At 43.7% G+C, this 24,455-nt stretch overlaps 1 protein-coding gene across 1 annotated transcript in view; it reads right to left on the bottom strand.

The window, feature by feature from the left end:
- Positions 1-16,761, bottom strand: part of SEC16A (SEC16 homolog A, endoplasmic reticulum export factor) — a 148,724-nt gene extending 131,963 nt beyond the window's left edge. Inside the window, exon 1 of the mRNA XM_053695421.1 lies at positions 16,621-16,761. The gene's annotated coding sequence lies outside the window, so the exon portion shown is untranslated. The remainder of the gene's footprint in view (positions 1-16,620) is intronic.
- Positions 16,762-24,455: the final 7,694 nt, after the last annotated feature.

The following is a 24,455-nucleotide window of genomic DNA, read 5'->3' as shown; positions in this document are numbered from 1 at the left end:
TAACTGGCTGTTTCCACTCAGAACCATTGATGGTACATGGCTCCTGAGTAGTACTCCAACTATGTGTTTAAGGGGACATTAAACACAAATTATAAGCTGCATGATAATGTACATTCTTATCTGAGAAGTATTTTGCAGTGAATAATGCAGCTTTATTAGCATATTGGTTTATGTTTTTTCAAGGATTTCCCTGTGTCCAGCACAAAAGGACTCTTGCTAACCAATCACAAACTAACATACATTTATAGCATGAACTGTTTCTAAATGTGCAATTAAGGAAAGAGGTTGAGTTTGCATCATTCTTTAGGTATGCTTTGTTGAAAAAGCAGCAATGCACTACCAGGAACTAGCTAAACACATCTAGTCAGCCAATGACAAGAGAATAAGGCTTTAAGTCACCAAACAGCAGCTAGCTCCAAGTAGTGTTGATAAGTACATATACTTGTATTTTTTAAACAAAGGATACCAACAGAACAAAGTCAATTTGCAAATAATTATGCATTTAAAAGGGTCTTAAAAATATGTGCTCTATCTGAATCATGCAAACATAATATCGACTTTCTTATCACTTAAAACAAACACATGCTTTACTAATCTCCATCTAATAACTAAATATACAGTACACAATAATATTTTCACCTAAACTACCTAGAATTGCAACGGCTATTGTAAAGGATTCTTTCCATGCATTTTGTTGCAATGATATTTATACTTTGAATAATGAAACATTTTAAGTTTAACAGCATGTGATTTGTGTACCATAATGGTCCTTTTCTACATACAGGTACAGAACCCTTTATCCAAACTGCTCGGGACTGGAAACAGTCTAGATTCGGGAATATTTGCATCTGCAAAATGGGACAGTTTGGAGAGGTGATGGGACAAAGTGTAAAGAAGATCTTATGTATTTAGACAACATTTACATGTCATAATACAGCTTCTATATGTAACCTAAAGGTTGTTTTATATAATTGTTTGCTACTTTTGTATACATATAGTACATATCACAAAGACACTAAAGTAATAGCTAATGTGCAAAAATAGAGTAATAAATACTGTTGTAAGCTATATGTATATATATTTATAACCTCCTTTTTAAAGGAAATGGTGCAGACCTATACACTAGTATTTTAATCAACCAAGGAGAAAGAAATGACAGTGAGATACACTATCAAAAAAAGACAGCTATCAAGCACTCTAAAATTAGAAATAGGCCCACTTAAGGTTCAATTGTTCCAGACGTGTGATAGAACAATCGTAGGGTAGACACAGCAGCAAACAACAATGTGTACAATAGCTGTTTGCAAACAATGTAACCTATACACAGTTAGGATGATATGGAGGATAGCGGGTAACCAGGTACATTAACACACACATGAATAAATGGCAACTTTAAAGAGCGCAATAGCATGTAGATAACATGACAAATGTTCCCATGTGTATGCAGAAGCACAGAGTTGTGCCGGTGTTTCTCATGTAAAGTTCGTACACATCATGCGTTATTTTTCCTTTTTGAAACTGGTCAACGAACCAAACTGCGTGAAGCGTCAATGTTCAAGGCTGCATCACGTGTGACGTCACGTACGCTGTGTACGAGTTTGGAGAGACCGCATTTGTTTGTTTGGCCCCTGACGACTTTGCTTGCAGATAATTTTGGAGGTACAAATCAATGGCTAACCCCAGTACCTAGGTATGTGAGTGAACTTTTTACATACCGTTGTGTGCATGCATCATGGGGAAGAACTGTAAATATTATTAGCCACCTGCTGTTTCAATTGCGTTTGCAACTTACCTGCCTTACCGTAACTAACCGCTCACCTACAGCTTTATCTGAACTGGCGCTTACAACGCATATTGGTGCTTTGGATTGTATGTATGTCGTTTGTGCAATACTAACATTGGAAGCTTTGCATTACTAATGTATAAGTCATGAACATTGACGCATCGCACAGTTTGGTTTGTTAACAAGTTTCAAAAAGGAAAAATAACGCATGATGTGTACGAACTTTACATGAGAAACACTGGCATAACTCTGTGCTTCTGCATGCACATGGGAACATTTGTCATGTTATCTACGTGCTATTGCGCTCTTTAATGTTGCCATTTATTCATGTACGTGTTTATGTACCTGGTTACCCGCTATCCTCCATATCATCCCAACTGTGTATAGGTTACATTGTTTACAAACAGCTATTGTACACATTGTTGTTTGCTGCGGTGTCTACCCTACTATTGTTCTATCACACGTCTGGAACAATTGAACCTTAAAGGGACATTCCGGTCAAAATTTAAATGCACATAGATGAATTACATCTTTGAATAGAAACAAATTTGCAATATAGATGTATTAGCAAAAATGCTTCTAGTCAAAGTTATCACTGTTTTAGTGTTAACATTTTTCTCTGCATGTGCACGTGAAGTATAAATAGATATTCTCACAGCACCAGCAATTTAAATACTGCAGTTGTTTAGATAATCAGTGGGGCTTGTATCATGTCAGCACTTAACAAATTGAGTCATTACCAGATGTTAAAAGCACCTTAGGCTCTCTGAGCAAGTGCAGTGTTTAAAATGCTGGTGCACGGTGCATACTTAAATACACTTTTGAAACAGCTATAGCTTTTATAAGAAACATTTTTGCTAATGCATGTATATCACAAAAATGCTTCTATTCAAAACTACAATGAATCCATGTAAAGTAAATTTTTGGCTGGAATGTCCCTTTAAGAGGGCCTATTTCTAATTTTAGGGCGAGTGAGGGGCTGCATAGATCCTCACAGTTCCATGACAGCGTTTACCCTCTAACGTAGTTGGGGCTGCCCTCTGGACAGGAGTTGCCGGTCCCTTGCATCCCCTCTAATTATGATCTCCCAGTGACGTCTCTTTTCATGTGATATTATTGTTAGATTTATTGTGGATTTTGTACAGCTTTTGGTGCAAGGTATTTTTCTCTGGGAAAATGGCTCTAATATATTTTTTTTTTAATTATTCTCCCATTTCTTATTGGGATTACATCTACAATCTATGGCTATATAAAATTGTGAAAAGTGCTTGATTCCTGTCTTTTTTTGATAGTGTATCTCACTGTCATTTCTCTCATTGGTTAATAGCTGTTCTAAATAAATATAAGTAAGCACATATGTTATTTATATATAGGACTGAAATATAATGTTAAAGGATATTTTTATTAAAAAGTAAAATGCTGCAATTTGTTAGAATCTGCGGTTTTGCATTATTGTTTTTTGCTATGTTTAAACACAGATTAAATACATAGCTAAAGTCCCCCCGGGAGTCGGAACACATTTTAGCTCCTAAGCACTTTGCCACTAACTTGGCCCCACCAGTTGTGACCTGTGCATGACCTGCAATGTAGCTATGGATTTAACTCTTCCACTTTGGTTAAAAGGACACTAATAAAAAAAAAAAAAGAAGAAAAAAAAAGAAGAAAAAAAAAAAAAAAAAAGGAAGGATCATGATTCAGGGAATGTAATATTAAGAACTTTACAATTTATTATTAAATCTGCTTCATCCACTTGGCATCCTTTGTTGAAGAGGAAACTTAGGTAAGCTCACAGGCGCTCAGGAGCGTACACGTGTCTTCAGCACTACCTGGCAGCAGTGTATAAAATTGCTACAGACACTGTTGCCATAGAGCAGTCCCGCATCCTTAGAAACCCCAAGAGGCCAAATTTTCATATCTCAACTAGAGAGCAGGTGAAATAATCAGCTAGTGGGCGAGAGCAGGTTAGTAACCATGGTTACTGATCAGCTGATCCTTTCACCTGTGCTCTAGTACAGATATCATGAAAATCTGGCCTGTTGAGGGTCCTAAGGACTAGAGTTGAGAAGCACTTCCATAGAGTACTGAAGACATCTGAGCGCCAAAAGTATATCTAGGTATTATCTTTAACAAAGGATAACAAAAGAGGGAAGCAAATCTGACAATGGAAGCACATTTTAAAGTTTTTCTTAGTTGCATTATCTATCTTAATCATTAAAGTTTAAATTTGGCTTAAAGGGACACTGAACCCAAATTTTTTCTTTTATGATTCAGATAGAGCAGCAAATTTATGCAACTTTTTTTTATTTACTCCTATTATTTTTTCTTCATTCTCTTGCTATCTTTATTTGAAAAGCAAAAGTTAAGTTTAGATGCCGGCCCATTTTTGGTTCACAACCTGGGTTGTCCTTGCCGATTGAACAGCACCAATAAACAACTGCTGTCCAGGGTACTGAATCAAAATTGGCTGGCTCCTTAGCTTAGATGCCTTATTTTTCAAATAAAGATAGCAAAAGAACAAAGAAAAATTGATAATAGGAGTAAATTAGAAAGTTGCTTAAAATTGCTTGCTCTATCTGAATCATGAAAGAAGAAAAAAATTGGGTTTAGTGTCCCTTTAAGTGTCCCAGTAAATTCAAAATTAAACTTATTCAGACAGAGCATGCCGTTTTAAAACACCTTTCCAGTTTACTTCTCTATAATATAATTTGCTTTCTTCTCTTGGTATCATTTATCAAAAAGCATACCTAGGTAGACACTACTAGGAGCTAGTTTCTGATTGGAGTATGCAAATATATGCCCCTCATCATTGGCTCACAAGATGTGTTCAGCAAGCTCCCATTAGAGAATTGCTGCTAATTCAATACAAGAACAAGGGAATGAAGCCAATTTAAATTAAATTGCACGTTCTGTCCCTTGCACAGTCACAGTAAATGTAAGGTCTGAGCACTCACTATTTTGTGAGCCAGTTAAGTGGAAAGCACTGGGCTCCTAAATAGACAGGTTTGCTGTTTGATTGAGATTATTTTTAAGAAACTTGCTCCAACCAGGATGTTAGCAGGAAGCTGTGACTGGTCTGGTCGACGTGGGAATTAACCCTAAGTAACACAGCCATTCAAAGCAAAGCACGTTTGTACTAAACCCTCTATTTCAAATATTTTAAGAGATTGGAAACAAAAGTTACTTATTAAAGAAAACCAAAACGTGTATTAGTTTTTACCTGAAAAGCAGCAGGATAGATAAAGCTACGTTACACAAATATATTCAACAGCTAGAAGTAAAATATGAGAAGCCAGAAAATCTAAATACATTTTGCAAGACAAAAAAAGAACTTTAAATTAGTATAATATCCAAAAAGTCCCTACTTGCTTCCTTCTACAGCAGTCAAGTGTAACATTACACACAGCGATTCATATGAGAACCCAGGAACTTTACAATGTCAAAACTGTATGCTTAAAGGGACATTCTGGTCAACATTTAAATGCACATAAAGTAAATCTTTGAATCATTAAATTCATGCAGTCCTCCTTCACTCCCTTGGTTTTGAATAGAAGCAGTTTTGCAATATACAGGAATTGGCAAAAATGATTCTAGTAAAAATCATGACCGTTTGCATTTTCCTCTGCACGTGAAGCATAGCTAGATGTTCTCAGTACACCAGCATTTTAAATACTGCAGCTGCTCGGGGCACCAGTGGGGCTTGTTTCATGTCAGCAATTAAACTGAGTCATTACCAGACAGTACAAGCACCTTAGGCTCTCTGAACAAATGATGTTTTTAAAATGCTGGTGCATACTTAAAGTGAACGTCAATTTTGATGCTAAAGTGCCCGGTTTTTAAAAATTAGATTAAAAACAGGGGCACTTTAATTCATCAAAATTTACATTTCACTCTTGCTGTGAAAAAAAAAAAACACCTTTTAATCTTTACAGCAGCCCCAGCTTCCTCCGCACATCACAAGGCCTCTTCCTGGGTATAAAAAGAGGAATCCGGCTTCCTCCAATCACGGCGTTGAATCAGACACTGATTCCCCCAGGGGGGAAGCTGTGATTGGAGGGTGACCTATCCATCATTTCTGACATCAGAAATGGCTTGCAACGACCGGAGGAAGCTGGAGCTGCTGTGAAGATTAAAAGGTAAGTTTTTTTCTCAAGAGAAGTGAAATGTAAATTAATGAATTAAAGTGCCCCTGTTTTTAATGGAATTTTTAAAAACTGGGCACTTTAGCATCAAAATTGACATTCACTTTAAAAGGGATACTAAACCCATTTTTTTTCTTTTGCGATTTAGATAGAGAAGCAATTTTAAGCAACATTCTAATTTACTCAAATTATTATTATTTTCGCTCTCGCTGGGGAATGGGTAGTAAATGTGTTATCTTTTTAAACAATAACAATTTTAGTGTTGACTGTCCCTTTAATACATTTTATGTCATAGGTGCCTCCATGTTGAAATCTAGTTTTCACTACATTCCAGTGCTGACCCGTTTGCCCATGTGCAGTAACTCTCCTTCAGATACCTGCAGTGTAACCTAGGTTCCATAATGGCAGCCCTCATGACTAGAGGGAGGTGTGTGAAATGTATTTTGTTTCCCTTTAAAGGGCAAAGTGAAGTAGAACGGAATTGGGTAAAACGGGACTGAAATTTTAAAAGGGGGCAAAAGAATGATCCACAGGCTGTATTCCTAAGAAGAACAACAACTGCCCACTAATCCCCTGTATAAATATATTCCTTGGCCTAGCTCTGAAACTTAATTTAATTTTGTCAGCTGGTACCTAGCAGTCTGTTTACATTACGTTGACTCAGGAGATATTAAAAAGGGAGGTTCTCGCTAAATTGCACTAGATTTGTGAAGATAATGAAACTGTGCCAAAGAAGCAGAACAGTGAAAGTAAATAATTCCCGACTGCTGCCGTGGAAAGGTGCACGTCAAAAAACAAACACCAACGGATTGTATCTCTACACAAATATGGCTTTTAGTGTCAGTTACTTAGCATATCAGATTTAATGTAGTGACAGTAGGTGCTCTGCTTCATACGTCAGCCACAGCACATAAACAATAAAACGGCCTATGTAACAAGTGTATAATTAATTATTCATTTTACTGAATACATGCTGACAATATGTTATACACAATGCAAGATATAGGTTTAGTGGAGATGTTTAATTAAAAATGCATATACTGAAAAACTATTTAAAGCGAAAGGAAACACCCAAATTTTCTTTGATGATTTGGATAGAATATACAATTTTAAACAACTTTCCAATTTACTTCTATTATCAAAATTTGCTTTATTCTCTTTCTTTCCTTTGCTGAAGGAGCAACATTGCACTACTAGCAGCTAGCTAAACATCTAGTTAGCCAATCACTAGAGACAAGTGTGCAGGCACCAATCAGCAGTTAGCTCCCACTAGTGTAGGATATGTGTGTATTCTTTTTCAGTAAGGGATACCAAAAGAACAAAGCACTTTTGAAAATAGAAGTGAATTTAAAAGTCTTAAAAATACATGCTCTATCTGAATCATGCAAGTTTAATTTTAACCATTTGAGTGCTAAGCACTTTCCCACCTGGGTGCTAAGATCTTTTAATGTTTTTTTATTTTTTGAATATTTTTTTTAACCTTTTTTTTTTTCAGACCCAAGACTTACACTGTTGGAAAGGTTAGGCGATCACCTTTCCAATCATGAGTCTTGGGGGTCTGTAACTGCTTAGATGCCTGGGATACAGGCTTCTAAGCAGCATGCCCCCTGCTCCAGTACTTTACATTGTTAAGTATAAATAAAAGAAGCGGTGACATTATCATGTTATTGCGCGTGACGTCACCACGCAAAACGGGAAGCCCCGGGGATGCCTGTCACACTACAGGCACGATCGCCGGGTAGGAGCAGGTGGGAGCCCCCAGATCTCCCTCAAGGTGGGAGAGTGCTAGTGACGGCTCTGAGCCGTCGTTAGCACCAGAGTGGGAAACTCTGTGACGGCTTAGAGCCGTCATTAGAACTCAAAGGGTTAACTTTCCTATCCCTTTAACTTTCCAGTAATTTCAGATCATGTGTCCCCCCCCCCCCTCCCCCCATCTGGATTACAACCTGCAGAATTCAGAAGTCTGCCTTTACAATATGCCACACAGTGAAGAAAATAATTATTATTACTATTTTGTAGAGTGAAAACAGAAACTGCAGCATTATAACATAGCTAGAATATGTAAAGGTAGCATTTATAAAGCCAAACTGGTGGAGGGCCCTATCAGGAGTAGTTGTAAATCATCTTACATGAAGGTGCTCTACAGAGCAGCTGGGCTTGAGGCTTACATGCTAAAGGGGGTTCAAGAGGAGTACAAAAGAGGTGAGGAACTGAGGTTAGAAAAGGTTACTGTACATTGTATGCGTCTCTGAATAGAAGAGACTTTAAGGAGCACCCAAAATGTTGAAAACTAGGGGAGAGACTTGTGGAGTGAGGCAGAAGGTTCCACAAAATAGAAGCCATTCTGGGGGGAGTCCTGCAGGTGGTTATTTCCCGACTTGACTACTGCAATAACCTACTTACTGGCCTTCCTCTTTCCCACCTCGCCCCCCTTCAATCCATCCTAAATGCCTCTGCCAGGCTGATCCACCTTTCCCGTCGCTCTGTATCTGGTGCACCTCTCTGCGAGTCCCTTCATTGGCTCCCCATTCACAGCAGAATTAAATTCAAAATTCTCACCCTTACATACAAAGCTCTCACCAAGCTGCACCCCTCTACAAAACAAGTATACTCCAGCCCGCCCACTAAGATCCAACAATGACCTGCTCCTTGCATCCGCGACTATCACCTCTTCTCATGCTAAACTGCAGGACTTCTGTCGTGCAGCACCTACCCTCCTCTGGAACACTCTCCCTCGTGCAGCACCTACCCTCCTCTGGAACACTCTCCCTCGTGCAGCACCTACCCTCCTCTGGAACACTCTCCCTCGTGCAGCACCTACCCTCCTCTGGAACACTCTCCCTCGTGCAGCACCTACCCTCCTCTGGAACACTCTCCCTCGTGCAGCACCTACCCTCCTCTGGAACACTCTCCCTCGTGCAGCACCTACCCCCTCTGGAACACTCTCCCTCGTGCAGCACCTACCCTCCTCTGGAACACTCTCCCTCGTGCAGCACCTACCCTCCTCTGGAACACTCTCCCTCGTGCAGCACCTACCCTCCTCTGGAACACTCTCCCTCGTGCAGCACCTACCCTCCTCTGGAACACTCTCCCTCGTGCAGCACCTACCCTCCTCTGGAACACTCTCCCTCGTGCAGCACCTACCCTCCTCTGGAACACTCTCCCTCGTGCAGCACCTACCCTCCTCTGGAACACTCTCCCTCGTGCAGCACCTACCCTCCTCTGGAACACTCTCCCTCGTGCAGCACCTACCCTCCTCTGGAACACTCTCCCTCGTGCAGCACCTACCCTCCTCTGGAACACTCTCCCTCGTGCAGCACCTACCCTCCTCTGGAACACTCTCCCTCGTGCAGCACCTACCCTCCTCTGGAACACTCTCCCTCGTGCAGCACCTACCCTCCTCTGGAACACTCTCCCTCGTGCAGCACCTACCCTCCTCTGGAACACTCTCCCTCGTGCAGCACCTACCCTCCTCTGGAACACTCTCCCTCGTGCAGCACCTACCCTCCTCTGGAACACTCTCCCTCGTGCAGCACCTACCCTCCTCTGGAACACTCTCCCTCGTGCAGCACCTACCCTCCTCTGGAACACTCTCCCTCGTGCAGCACCTACCCTCCTCTGGAACACTCTCCCTCGTGCAGCACCTACCCTCCTCTGGAACACTCTCCCTCGTGCAGCACCTACCCTCCTCTGGAACACTCTCCCTCGTGCAGCACCTACCCTCCTCTGGAACACTCTCCCTCGTGCAGCACCTACCCTCCTCTGGAACACTCTCCCTCGTGCAGCACCTACCCTCCTCTGGAACACTCTCCCTCGTGCAGCACCTACCCTCCTCTGGAACACTCTCCCTCGTGCAGCACCTACCCTCCTCTGGAACACTCTCCCTCGTGCAGCACCTACCCTCCTCTGGAACACTCTCCCTCGTGCAGCACCTACCCTCCTCTGGAACACTCTCCCTCGTGCAGCACCTACCCTCCTCTGGAACACTCTCCCTCGTGCAGCACCTACCCTCCTCTGGAACACTCTCCCTCGTGCAGCACCTACCCTCCTCTGGAACACTCTCCCTCGTGCAGCACCTACCCTCCTCTGGAACACTCTCCCTCGTGCAGCACCTACCCTCCTCTGGAACACTCTCCCTCGTGCAGCACCTACCCTCCTCTGGAACACTCTCCCTCGTGCAGCACCTACCCTCCTCTGGAACACTCTCCCTCGTGCAGCACCTACCCTCCTCTGGAACACTCTCCCTCGTGCAGCACCTACCCTCCTCTGGAACACTCTCCCTCGTGCAGCACCTACCCTCCTCTGGAACACTCTCCCTCGTGCAGCACCTACCCTCCTCTGGAACACTCTCCCTCGTGCAGCACCTACCCTCCTCTGGAACACTCTCCCTCGTGCAGCACCTACCCTCCTCTGGAACACTCTCCCTCGTGCAGCACCTACCCTCCTCTGGAACACTCTCCCTCGTGCAGCACCTACCCTCCTCTGGAACACTCTCCCTCGTGCAGCACCTACCCTCCTCTGGAACACTCTCCCTCGTGCAGCACCTACCCTCCTCTGGAACACTCTCCCTCGTGCAGCACCTACCCTCCTCTGGAACACTCTCCCTCGTGCAGCACCTACCCTCCTCTGGAACACTCTCCCTCGTGCAGCACCTACCCTCCTCTGGAACACTCTCCCTCGTGCAGCACCTACCCTCCTCTGGAACACTCTCCCTCGTGCAGCACCTACCCTCCTCTGGAACACTCTCCCTCGTGCAGCACCTACCCTCCTCTGGAACACTCTCCCTCGTGCAGCACCTACCCTCCTCTGGAACACTCTCCCTCGTGCAGCACCTACCCTCCTCTGGAACACTCTCCCTCGTGCAGCACCTACCCTCCTCTGGAACACTCTCCCTCGTGCAGCACCTACCCTCCTCTGGAACACTCTCCCTCGTGCAGCACCTACCCTCCTCTGGAACACTCTCCCTCGTGCAGCACCTACCCTCCTCTGGAACACTCTCCCTCGTGCAGCACCTACCCTCCTCTGGAACACTCTCCCTCGTGCAGCACCTACCCTCCTCTGGAACACTCTCCCTCGTGCAGCACCTACCCTCCTCTGGAACACTCTCCCTCGTGCAGCACCTACCCTCCTCTGGAACACTCTCCCTCGTGCAGCACCTACCCTCCTCTGGAACACTCTCCCTCGTGCAGCACCTACCCTCCTCTGGAACACACTCCCTCGTGCAGCACCTACCCTCCTCTGGAACACACTCCCTCGTGCAGCACCTACCCTCCTCTGGAACACTCTCCCTCGTGCAGCACCTACCCTCCTCTGGAACACTCTCCCTCGTGCAGCACCTACCCTCCTCTGGAACACTCTCCCTCGTGCAGCACCTACCCTCCTCTGGAACACTCTCCCTCGTGCAGCACCTACCCTCCTCTGGAACACTCTCCCTCGTGCAGCACCTACCCTCCTCTGGAACACTCTCCCTCGTGCAGCACCTACCCTCCTCTGGAACACTCTCCCTCGTGCAGCACCTACCCTCCTCTGGAACACTCTCCCTCGTGCAGCACCTACCCTCCTCTGGAACACTCTCCCTCGTGCAGCACCTACCCTCCTCTGGAACACTCTCCCTCGTGCAGCACCTACCCTCCTCTGGAACACTCTCCCTCGTGCAGCACCTACCCTCCTCTGGAACACTCTCCCTCGTGCAGCACCTACCCTCCTCTGGAACACTCTCCCTCGTGCAGCACCTACCCTCCTCTGGAACACTCTCCCTCGTGCAGCACCTACCCTCCTCTGGAACACTCTCCCTCGTGCAGCACCTACCCTCCTCTGGAACACTCTCCCTCGTGCAGCACCTACCCTCCTCTGGAACACTCTCCCTCGTGCAGCACCTACCCTCCTCTGGAACACTCTCCCTCGTGCAGCACCTACCCTCCTCTGGAACACTCTCCCTCGTGCAGCACCTACCCTCCTCTGGAACACTCTCCCTCGTGCAGCACCTACCCTCCTCTGGAACACTCTCCCTCGTGCAGCACCTACCCTCCTCTGGAACACTCTCCCTCGTGCAGCACCTACCCTCCTCTGGAACACTCTCCCTCGTGCAGCACCTACCCTCCTCTGGAACACTCTCCCTCGTGCAGCACCTACCCTCCTCTGGAACACTCTCCCTCGTGCAGCACCTACCCTTCTCTGGAACACTCTCCCTCGTGCAGCACCTACCCTCCTCTGGAACACTCTCCCTCGTGCAGCACCTACCCTCCTCTGGAACACTCTCCCTCGTGCAGCACCTACCCTCCTCTGGAACACTCTCCCTCGTGCAGCACCTACCCTCCTCTGGAACACTCTCCCTCGTGCAGCACCTACCCTCCTCTGGAACACTCTCCCTCGTGCAGCACCTACCCTCCTCTGGAACACTCTCCCTCGTGCAGCACCTACCCTCTGAAACACTCTCCCTCGTGCAGCACCTACCCTCTGAAACACTCTCCCTCGTGCTGTCAGGCTTTGCCCTAATCTTTCTTCCTCTAAATGCTCCCTGAAGACTTTTCTGTTCAGAGAAGCCGACCACCCAACTCAATAATAAATTAATTTCACTCACCTAACATTACCCTCATCTAACTCTGCATTAACATCTTTCTCAATCTTGCAGTCCTCACCTCCTGCTTCTCAACCTCCTGCCCTTCTAGATTGTAAGTTCCCACGGGAATAGGGCCCTCAATCCCTCCTGTATGTGTTTGTAAATTTTGTCCTGTCTCTTACAAGTCTTGTACTGTTTTATTTAAATAAATTGTATCCATGGACAGCGCTGCGGAATATGTTGGCGCTTCATAAAGTAGTATAATGGTAATAATAATAATAATAATAATAATAATAATAATAATAATAATAAGCAGGAGGGAGAGCAACTGGAGGCAAGTCCGATATGGGGGGGGAGCAGTGGTATTAAGGACCTTGAAATGTTAGGGTTGTGGTTTTTTTCTGGAGGCTAGAAAAAGCCAGTGAATGGATTATGCAGTAGATGAGGAGCGACGTGTACGGAAGAACAACCTGGGAGCTTGTTTAAATGTGGCCCTATATGATCATAACACATGACGTAAGATAAACATATGCAAGAGGCTCTTTCGAAGCAAATTTTACTAACAAAAATGACAATTTTAAATGCTTTCAGTTTCTAGGTAATATTTGGCAAAGTGGGACATAAGCAATACAAGGATGGCAAAAGGTATAATTCATAAGTAATGTGTGTTTTCCATAGGACCTATTAAATGGACATTGGGCACATCACCTGGCTGATTCTTTTGACCACCAGCTAAAATTTTAAAGGGACATAAAAAACCCTAAAAATAATGATTTAGACAGAACATGCAATTTTAAACAACTTTCAAATGTACTTCTATTATCAAATGTGCTTTATTCTGTTGGCATCCTATGTTGAAGGAGAAGCACTACACTTCAAGGAGCTAAACACACATTGGGTGAGCCAATGGCAAAAGGAATATGTGAGCAGCTAGCTCCCAATACTTTTCATGTCCCTTTAAGCTACAATCAGCTAATACTACATTTTTTCAAATGTTTGTTGCACAAATTATCATTAAATCAAATGATGTTAAAATGATGCAATTAATTTGTGCTTTGAATAGTTTTCTATATAGAACACTGAATATGAAAAAATATAAAATATGAATAATTATTGAAAGAAGAAAAGAAGAGATGTGCATGAGCAAATTAGCTAGTTTTGCCACTCATTCTAACATTAATACTGTGTTACATTGCAGTTTTTTTTGTTTTTTTTAAACATCACTCTTTACTTTTAAAGTTAAAAAATAACAATCAATTTACAACTATATTATTGTGTATTGTAGAAAAACATTTGAATATAAGGTATACAAATAAATACTGATTCCTTAAGACTTTTACTTTTGGTATATAACATTATTTATTCATGACCCTTACTGCTCCTTTGTAGTCCAATTCAGGCCCACACTGTAACCACTATCACTGTACCTCTATGACCAAAACCAACCACAACAACCACAGGACAGCCCCTATAACCAGCGGGTGAGTAGCTATCCTAAACACAATGGCATATGTGGCTAGCTGATATGTGCATGCTTACTTTACTTACTTACATAATGTTGTCACTTTTGTACCCCTTAATGCCTCAAGCATACCCCATTGGAGGTAGTGCCCTGCCCCTTGATGTCACCTGTGTACATCAATTTAAGCCCTTAGCATGCCCACTGCTGCCCCCCAAAATCCCCAGTTGATGCCCCATTGTACCATAGTTTAATCTCAAATCATGTCTCTTTGTTTCTCAGTTCATGCCTATATCATAATCCTATTTACAGTAATTTGTACCCATACATTGCACGTTACTATGTACATTAACTTATAATTTATAATGCCCTACTGCTGCTTCTATGAACCCCAGATTATCCTCATATCCTGCCCTATTTACAGAAATTTAGGGCCATATCATTCCCATATAATGCCCTATAGCTAGAACTATGTACCCCAGTTTATCATCATGCCTCTACACTTAAATACAGTAGCTCAGTTACATAGCATGTCACTAGTTATCCCTATAAACTATAGTTCAGGCCTATATTATACCCTTGTAATACATGAGTATCCAAGTACAGGCCCATATCATGCCCCTTGCAATACCTGTGCACCCCAGTTCAGACCCATATCAAACCACTAGCAATACCGTGCACCCCAGTTCAGACTCACATCATACTCCTAGCAATACCTGTGCATCTCAGTTCAGACTCACATCATACTCCTAGCAATACCCGTGCACCCCAGTTCAGACTCATATCAAACCACTAGCAATACCCGTGCACCCCAGTTCAGACCCATATCAAACCACTAGCAATACCCGTGCACCCCAGTTCAGACCCATATCAAACCACTAGCAATACCTGTGCACCCCAGTTCAGACCCATATCAAACCACTAGCAATACCTGTGCACCCCAGTTCAGACCCATATCAAACCACTAGCAATACCTGTGCACCCCAGTTCAGACCCATATCAAACCACTAGCAATACCTGTGCACCCCAGTTCAGACCCATATCAAACCACTAGCAATACCTGTGCACCCCAGTTCAGACCCATATCAAACCACTAGCAATACCTGTGCACCCCAGTTCCGGCTCATATCATGCCCCTTGCAATACCTGTGCACCCCAGTTCAGGCTCGTATGATACCCCTTGCAATACCTGTGCACCCCAGTTCAGACTCATATGATACCCCTTGTAATACCTGTGCACCCCAGTTCAGGCTCATATCACACTCCTTGCAATACCTGTGCACCCCAGTTAAGGCTCATATCACACCCCTTGCAATACCTGTGCACCCCAGTTAAGGCTCATATCACACCCCTTGCAATACCTGTGCACCCCAGTTAAGGCTCATATCACACCCCTTGCAATACCTGTGCACCCCAGTTCAGGCTCATATGACACCCCAGTTCAGGCTCATATCACACACCTACCAATACCTGTGCACCCCAGTTCAGGATCAGATCAAATATTTTGCAATACTTAAGTACCCCTTGCAATACCTAAGTACCCCTTGCAATACCTGTGCACCCCAATTAAGGCTCATATCACACTCCTTGTAATACCTGTGCACCCCAGTTCAGGCTCGTATGATACCCCTTGTAATACCTATGCACCCCAATTCTGGCTCATATCATGCCACTTGCAATACCTGTGCACCCCAGTTCAGACTCACATCATACTCCTAGCAATACCTGTGCACCCCAGTTCCGGCTCATATCATGCCCCTTGCAATACCTGTGCACCCCAGTTCAGGCTCGTATGATACCCCTTGCAATACCTGTGCACCCCAGTTCAGACTCATATGATACCCCTTGTAATACCTGTGCACCCCAGTTCAGGCTCATATCACACCCCTTGCAATACCTGTGCACCCCAGTTAAGGCTCATATCACACCCCTTGCAATACCTGTGCACCCCAGTTAAGGCTCATATCACACCCCTTGCAATACCTGTGCACCCCAGTTAAGGCTCACATCACACTCCTTGTAATACCTGTGCACCCCAGTTAAGGCTCACATCACACTCCTTGTAATACCTGTGCACCCCAGTTCAGACTCATATGACACCCCTTGTAATACCTGTGCACCCCAGTTCAGACTCATATGACACCCCTTGTAATACCTGTGCACCCCAGTTCAGGCTCATATGACACCCCTTGCAATACCTGTGCACCCCAGTTCAGGCTCATATGACACCCCTTGCAATACCTGTGCACCCCAGTTCAGGCTCATATCACACACCTACCAATACCTGTGCACCCCAGTTCAGGATCAGATCAAATATTTTGCAATACTTAAGTACCCTGTTCAGGCCCATATCATGCCAATATGTACAGTAATTCTTGCCCATATAATGCCCTATAGCTACCACTATGAAGTACAGTTCATTCCCATGTCATACCAGTTCCTACACTATGTCATGTCACTTGTCACCTCTATGAGCCACAGCTTATTCCCATATCATGACTATTGTTCCTCAGCTCATTCCTGCATTGTTCTCCTTGTTACCCATATGTAACCCTCACTAGATTGTCCCTATATTATTTCCCTACCTAAGTACCCGAGCTCAGGCCACTATCCTGGGGTTTGCTGCCACTGTTGCTCTTAGCTTTGTCTGAATGACACTTTACCCAATGTCACTACTCACCACAACAAAAGTGACACGCAAAACATCCACAATAATCATGTGACAGCCGTTATTCCCGACCGGCGAACAGCTAAAACGAACTCAGCACCGCGGCCTGCTGGGATATCCGGCTAGCCGACGTGTACATGCTTACATCACAACTCTACGTCATGTCGTCACAAGGAAAAGCTGGAGGCGGCGACAGCGAACGCTCAGCTCTGACATTTCCGGAAATATCCGAAGCAGGTTTGCTGTATTACGCATGCGCAATAGGAATACGACGCCGATGCGTTACTAATGCGCATGCTTGTTTTGAAAATAAAATAAAAAAACTCGGAGCGCATGCGTGATAAGAAATGTTTACTTGGTTCTGAAGTCACTGGCAGCTTAGGGACTGGGAGCAGAATTTAACATGTGACCTTTTCGTCAGGTCAGTTGTACTTGTAAATAAAAGGCAATTCATATTTTTCCTTATTATTTTTCAGCAGAATGGTTAGAAATGACAATAAGGTGTAAAAATATGAGGAAAACATTGTCAATAAATCTATATTTGTAAGGTACTAATGCATTGTTGAGTAATATGAAAATGACTTTAAGGTGACATAATAGTTATTTTAGCATTTGCATTTAACAAAAAAATTTTTTAATATGGTTCTAGCAGACACTGTCACTTTAAATTTTTTTTTTAAAAAAGCAGGAATGTAAGCTTAGGAGCTGGCACGTTTTTGGTTCAGTACCTGGATAGCGCTGGCTAAATGTAGCCTCAAATTAGCAAGCGCTACCCAAGGTCTGAACCAAAAATGGGCTGGCTCCTAAGCTTACACTCCTGCTTTTCTAAATAAAGATACCAAGAGAACAAATAAAAATTTATAATAGGAGTTAACTAGAAAGATGTTGAAAATTGCTGCTCTAAATCATGAAAGAAAAAAAATTGGGGTTTATACCCATTTAACAACATTTTTTTTTTCACTATTCATATAGAGCATACAATTTTAAACAACTTTCCAAACTTTCTTTTAGCTTTTTTTTCTTTTGGTATCAATTGTTGAAAAGTAGACCTAGGTAGGCTCAGGAGCAGAAATGCACAACTGGGAGCTTGCTACTAATTGGCACATATATTCCTCTTGTCATTGGCTCACCAGATGTGTTCAGTTGGCTTCTAGTAGTGCATTGCTGTTCTTTCAACAAAGTTGGTAAAATGCCCTGACTACAAATCCTGTTCAAAGATCCATAGGTCACAGGTTCAAATCCCGGCAGGGCCGATTCAGCCCTTCATCCTTCTGAGGTCGATAAAATGAGTACCATTAAATTGGGTAATAATAACAACTATTACTATTCAGCTGCCGATTTGGTCAATTCCAAGAGCAAGTTCTGAAAAAGCGCTTTGAGTCCCACTGGGAGAAAGGTGCTATATAAATACTAGTTATTATTATTATAAATAAAGTTATTAACCCCTATTATTAAGACCCTAATCTAAATATAAAACCCACCCAAAAAAACCCTTAAAAAAAAACTAACACTAGCCCCCGACGATCCACTTACAGTTCTTGAAGTCCCGCTTGAAGGATCCATCCAGCCGGCGAAGTCATCATCCAGGCGGCAAAAAGTCTTCATCCAGGCGGCCTCTTCTATCTTCATTCAGCCGGCGAAGTCATCATCCAGGCAGCCTCTTCTATCTTCATCCAGCCGGCGCGGAGCGGGTCCATCCTGAAGACATCCAGCGCGGAGCATCCTCTTCTTACGGTCTTAGCCGTACACTGCTTCTTCAATGCAGGTGACGCAATCCAAGATGGCGTCCCTTGTATTCCTATTGGCTGAAAGATTTCAATCAGCCAATAGGAATTATAGCTGCTAAAATCCTATTGGCTGTTCCAATCAGCCAATAGGATTGAGCTCTCATCCTATTGGCTGTTCCAATCAGCCAATAGAATGAGAGCTCAATCCTAATGGCTGATTGGAACAGCGGCTGTCTGGATAAAAACTTCTTGCCGCCTGGATGATGACTTCGCCGGCTGGATGGATCCTTCAAGCGTGACTTCAAGAACTGTAAGTGAATCGTCGGGGGTCAGTGTGGTTTTTTTAAGCGTTTTTTAGGTGGGTTTTATTTTTAGATTAGGGTCTGGGCAGTAAAAGAGCTAAATGCCCTTTTAAGGGCAATGCCCATACAAATGCCTTTTTTCAGGGCAATGGGTAGCTTAGGTTATTTTTTATTTGGGGGGGTTATATTTTTTTTGCAAGGTAAAAGAGCTGATATCTTTGGCTCAATGCCCCACAAAAGGCCCTTTTAAGGGCCATTGGTAGTTTATTGTAGGCTAGGGTTTTTTTTATTTTGGGGAGGCTTTTTTATTTTGAAAGGGCTATTAGATTAGGTGTAAAAAAAAATTTTTTTGATAATTTGGTGTGTTATTTTTCATAATTTAGTGTTTGTTTTTGTAACTTAGTTTTTTTTTTGTAATTTAGGACTTTGTAATAATGTTTAATTGTATATTGAAATAATCTTAGTAGGGTTAGGTTTTTTTTAATATGTAATTTAGTTTATTTAATTGGTAGTTTAATTTAATTGTAGTATAACAGTTAGGGTAGGTTAATTAATAGTTTAAAATTAGTTTATTTTAATTCTACAGGTAAGTTTTAATTTATTTGAAGATAGGGATGTTGTAATTTTAATTTAAAGTTAAGGGGTTGTTAGGTTTAGGGGTTAATAGCTTAATTTAGTTTTTTGTGATGTGGGGGGCTAACGGTTTAGGGGTTAATAGCTTAATTTAGTTTTTTGTGATGTGGGGGGCTAACAGTTTAGGGGTTAATAGGTTTAGTTAGTGGTGGTGATGTGGGAGGCCAGAGGTTTAGGGGGTTAATAAGTTTATTTAGTGGCGGCGGTGTCGGGGAGCGGCGGAATAGGGGTTAATAACTTTAGGTGGCATCGATGTCAGGGGTGGCAGATTAGGGGTGTTTAGACTTGGGGTTTATGTTAGGTTGTTAGGTTTAAACTTAACTTTTTTTCTACCATAGAAATCAATAGGGTATGCTTCATTCTCTTGCAGCATCGAACATAAGCTTCCGGTGCTTTCTTACTCCCATTGATTTCTATGGCATCCGCGGCCTCAAGGGTGGCGGATTGAAAACCAGGTACGCTGTGTCGGAAAAGACGCAAGCGTACCTGTTAAAAGTTTGATAAATGGGGAAAACTATCAAATAGAGCCGAATGTGTATTCGGAACATCTGTAATGACATAAGCATCGATCTGCATCTGATTGAGATTGCGGGATCGTATGTTACGTCACAAATTTCAACATTTGCCGATCTTGAGGCTTTGATAACTAGGTCGGATCAATCTCGCAACAATTATGATGCGGAATTCCAGCGTATTTTCGGTTGACACTTTGATAAATAGGCCCCATTATCTCTTGCCTTTAATATATGCTTCAGTTATGACAAAAATAAATAATAAATCCTATAATGCATTATACTTGTGTTTTCTAGCTCAATAAATTAACTGTATTTCAAAACTTGGTTAAATCTCTTTATTGCTTCTTTCTAAGAGCACATAAACTCCACTTGTAATGCTCGTGGGATATTCCTCTATCAGACCAAACTCTGCCAGTAGTCTTGTTATCCCGGCGTCGATCCGGAATGATAGGGAATATCCCAGAGCAGAGAAAGTTAGTAAGATGAGGAAGGCGGCACTCACCACAGGCTGGACAGTACCCAGCGGAAACGGCAGAGCAGTCCAAGGAAAAACCACTAGAATGGTCAGGTAGGCAGGGTTCGTCAACAAATAGGCAATCCAGAACAACAGAAGTTAATAAGCAGAGTAGTCAGACAGGCAGGGTTCAGCAACAGTATTTCAATCCAGTAATTAAGGGTTAAAACAGGCAGAGTAGTCAGACAGGCAGGGTTCAGCAGCAGTATATTAATCCAGTAATTAAGGGTTAAAGAAGGCTGTCATACTCTGAAAGGGAGCAGGTTCAGGAGTTGGGAGCTGTTGTGCAGAGGTGTCAGGTTCTGGGGTTAAAGTTGTATTTTGTCTGCGTGTGTCTTTCCTTTTTGGCATAATTAAACACGTACAAGGTTTTAGGAAATAAAAGGTGATGGTTTTATTTATAGGATAATTAGCAATGCAGAGATATTCAATTAGATAAGACAATGTCTACAGGCTGTAGTATTAGGCAGGAATACAGATCTTTGTAATAACAGGCAGGATACTTGCATATGCTGTAGATTGGAACTGTGTAATAACAGGGTGGAATGCAGAGCTTTGTAATAACAGGCAGGATACTTGCATATGCTGTAGACTGGAACTGTGTAATAACAGGCAGGAGTGCAGAGCTTTGTAATAACAGACAGGATACTTTCATATGCTGTAGACTGGAACTGTGTAATAACAGGCAGGAAGGCAGAGCTTTGTATAACAGGCAGGATACTTGCATAGGCTGTAGACTGGAACTGTGTAATAACAGGCAGGAAACTTGCATAGACTGCATACTGGAACTCTATAGTATCAGGTAACAAGCAAGCAAAAGTACCTGAGTCAGTATTTAGGAAATAGAGAATTAGGCAAGATCAATTGCCAGGAAATCAGTCCAAAAACGAAACACAGTGCCAAGGGAATATCCAGAAGAGTAGTCAGGAAATGGAGCAGAAATCAGGAACCAGGAAATCCAACAAATCTGTATTTCACTCAGGAAACAGAACCAGAGGGTCTTTCAGAGTATAACACTCAGTGTCAAGGCCCAGAACTGAAAACAAACCTCCCAGATATAGCAGGCTGCTGATTATATGATTTGTTTCAGCTGGAAAGCAGGTGGAGCCAGAGAGCCAAAGTTGCAGCAAACAGAAAAACCCAATATTCTTAGCCTGTGATCAAGCCAACTGGTGGCAAAGTGGTAAAACAACAGGCTGGGAAGAACAGCAGCAGAAATAGAGACTGGTCCCAGGTTCAATTCTAGGCTGGATCATGACACAGGCAGAGTAGTCAGACAGGCAGGGTTCATACATGAGTAGGCTTAATTAAACAACAATCTATCACACCCAGGAGCACACAAGGTAACACCTATACTTGGGCAGTGATATATCGTTGTGATGGCACTTACATAGGTGCAGGATTCGCGCCAGGCGTCCGGACCGGCATCAGGAAGAGAGAAGCATGCGGTGATGACGTCAGCGTTGCACGCATCCGGATCCGACACAACCCCTGGCAATGAGCAGGGAAGGAGACCCCTGACAACGGCTAGAGCAGCGCAGCATGACATAGCCCTCTTCTCAAGGGTTCCCTCTGGGAACCACAGTCGGCTTCAAAGGATGGGCAGCATGGAATCTGGAGACGAAAGATGGAGCATGCACATCACGGGCAAGAACCCAGGAACGATCCGCCACTAGTAACCCTTCCAATGTATCAGATACTGCAGTTGTCTGCACCTGTATCTGGAGTCCAGGATCTTAGCTACCTCATATTCAGGGTCACCATGGACCAGGAGTGGAGGAGGAGGAGCTGGGTATATCTATTCTTGATGTAAGGCTTGAGTAGTAAGATGTGGAAGACTGGGTGTATGCGCTGGGTTTTTGGTCTAGCCACTTTGTAGGCAACAGGAGACAGTCTTTTCAGGACCTTGTAAGGGCCGTTAAACCTAGGCCCCAATTTGTGACAGGGTTGACGTAGACAATGTGTCGAGTAGAGATCCAAACATGTTCACCCACTGGGATGGCACGTATAAAGGCTCTATGATGATCAGCAAACTTCTTATATCTAGAGACTGCTGAACCTAGCAGAGAGCGAATATGTTGCCAATGAGTGGTTAATCCAGTGACCTGTCGGTCTGCAGCAGGAACCCCAGTGGACGGAGCAGAAAGAGGGAAAACACAAGGTTGATACCCTGCTGCGGCTTGAAATGGAGAACATCGAAGAGAAGAGTGCCAATGAGTGTTTCTTGCCAGCTCAGCTAGGGGTAACAACTCAGACCAGTTTGTATGGCGAGCGTTGACAAAGGCTCTAAGGTAGGCTTCAAGATCCTGGTTTACTCTCTCAGTTAGTCCATTGGTCTGAGGATGGTAGCCAGAAGACAAAGAAACAGTGGTGCCAATCAACTTACAAAAGGCTCTCCAAAAGGTAGAGATGAACTGTGGACCTCTGCCGGAAACGATATTCACGGGAATGCCATGAAGTTGTACCACATGCAAGAGAAAAAGAGACGATAATTCTTGGGCAGAAGGCAGTTTAATTAGGGGTACGAAATGAGCTAGTCTGGAAAAGCGATCCACCACAACCCAGATAACTGTATGGTGGTCAGAAGGAGGAAGATCCACAATGAAATCCAATGTTATGTGTGTCCATGGTTGTTTGGGAATGGACAATGCTTGGAGCAAGCCAGGAGGCAAGGATCGGGGTTTTTTGTTGGCAGCACAAGTTGTGCAGGCTTTCACATAATCCTGAGAGTCACACTTTATAGTAGGCCACCATACATGTTGGGAAAGACGCTTGAAAGTCCTAGTCGAACCAGGATGTCCTGAGAGTTTGCTATCATGAGCCCAGGCTAGCACAGGGGTGTGTAGGTTCAGAGGTACAAAGAGGATATCGGAGGCCACGGGGGCTCCAGGAGGTTTACTAGACTGGGCACGTTGCAATCTTTGCAGAAGGGTGGTATTTAGTTGAGCAACCACACAGGAGGGGTTTCAGAGGAGTCACTTGAGAGGGAACTGACGGGAAAGGGCGTCAGCCTTCTTGTTCTTGGTCCTAGGAAGATAAGAGACCACAAAGTTAAAACGGGAAAAGAACAAGGCATACCTGGCCTGTCGAAGATTGAGTCGATGAGCAGTCTCTAGGTAAGTCAGATTCTTGTGGTCGGTGAGAATCTGAATGGGATTGGCGGTACCCTCTAACCAATGACGCCATTCAGTCAAAGCCATCTTAATGGCTAAGAGTTCACGATTACCCACATCGTAATTCCTCTCAGCAGGAGTAAACCGTTTAGAGAAAAAAGCTACAGTGTGTGACTTGGAAGTCAAAGAATCCCTTTGGGTTAGAACTGCTCCAGCCCCTATCTCGAAGGGATCAACCTCTAAAGTGAACTGTAGGTCAGGATCAAGTTGGCGGAGCACAGGAGCTGAATAGAAGGCCTTTTTCAGTCAAGAGAAGGCATTTATGGCTTCGGGAGGCCAATGTTTACAGTCTTTGTTCCGTTTTGTCAATTCAGTGAGAGGAGCAACTGTTTGAGAAAACTTCTTTATAAACTTTCGGTAATAATTGGAGAACCCCAAGAACCTCTGTAATTCCTTTAAAGAAGTAGGTTGAGGCCATTCTAGAACTGCGGTGAGTTTAGCAGGATCCATGGCAAAACCCTCCTTTGAGATGACATAACCAAGGAATTGGATCTCAACTTGATCAAACTAACATTTTTTTAGCTTAGCTACCAAAGAATTGTCTCTGAGACGTAGAAGCACCTGTCTCACGTGTCTATGATGCTCCTCTAAAGTGGAAAAGAAAACAAGGATGTCATCCAGATAGATGATGACAGTGCGGTTGAGGAGGTCACGAAAGACATCGTTGACAAATGCCTGGAAGACTGCAGGGGCGTTACACAGCCCAAAGGGCATTACAAGGTATTCGTAATGCCCAGATCTTGTGTTGAAGGCGGTCTTCCATTTGTGGCCTGGAAAGATATGTATCAGATTGTATGCCCCACGTAAGTCCAACTTGGTGAAAAAGTGAGCATCCTGGAGCGAGTCATATGAGTGATTCTTGATCCGGATCCGACACAACCCCTGGCAACGAGCAGTGACACCACTTGTGAAAAATAGAAGTCTGGCACAGTTCTCACTCTAAATATAACAACTTATTTATATATTAGGATTTCAATTCAATC

The sequence above is a fragment of the Bombina bombina genome, chromosome 12 (genome assembly GCF_027579735.1).
Source record: "Bombina bombina isolate aBomBom1 chromosome 12, aBomBom1.pri, whole genome shotgun sequence".
Lineage (NCBI taxonomy): Eukaryota > Metazoa > Chordata > Amphibia > Anura > Bombinatoridae > Bombina > Bombina bombina.
Note: the sequence above shows the minus strand (reverse complement) of the source record. Positions and strands in the feature narration are given on the sequence as shown.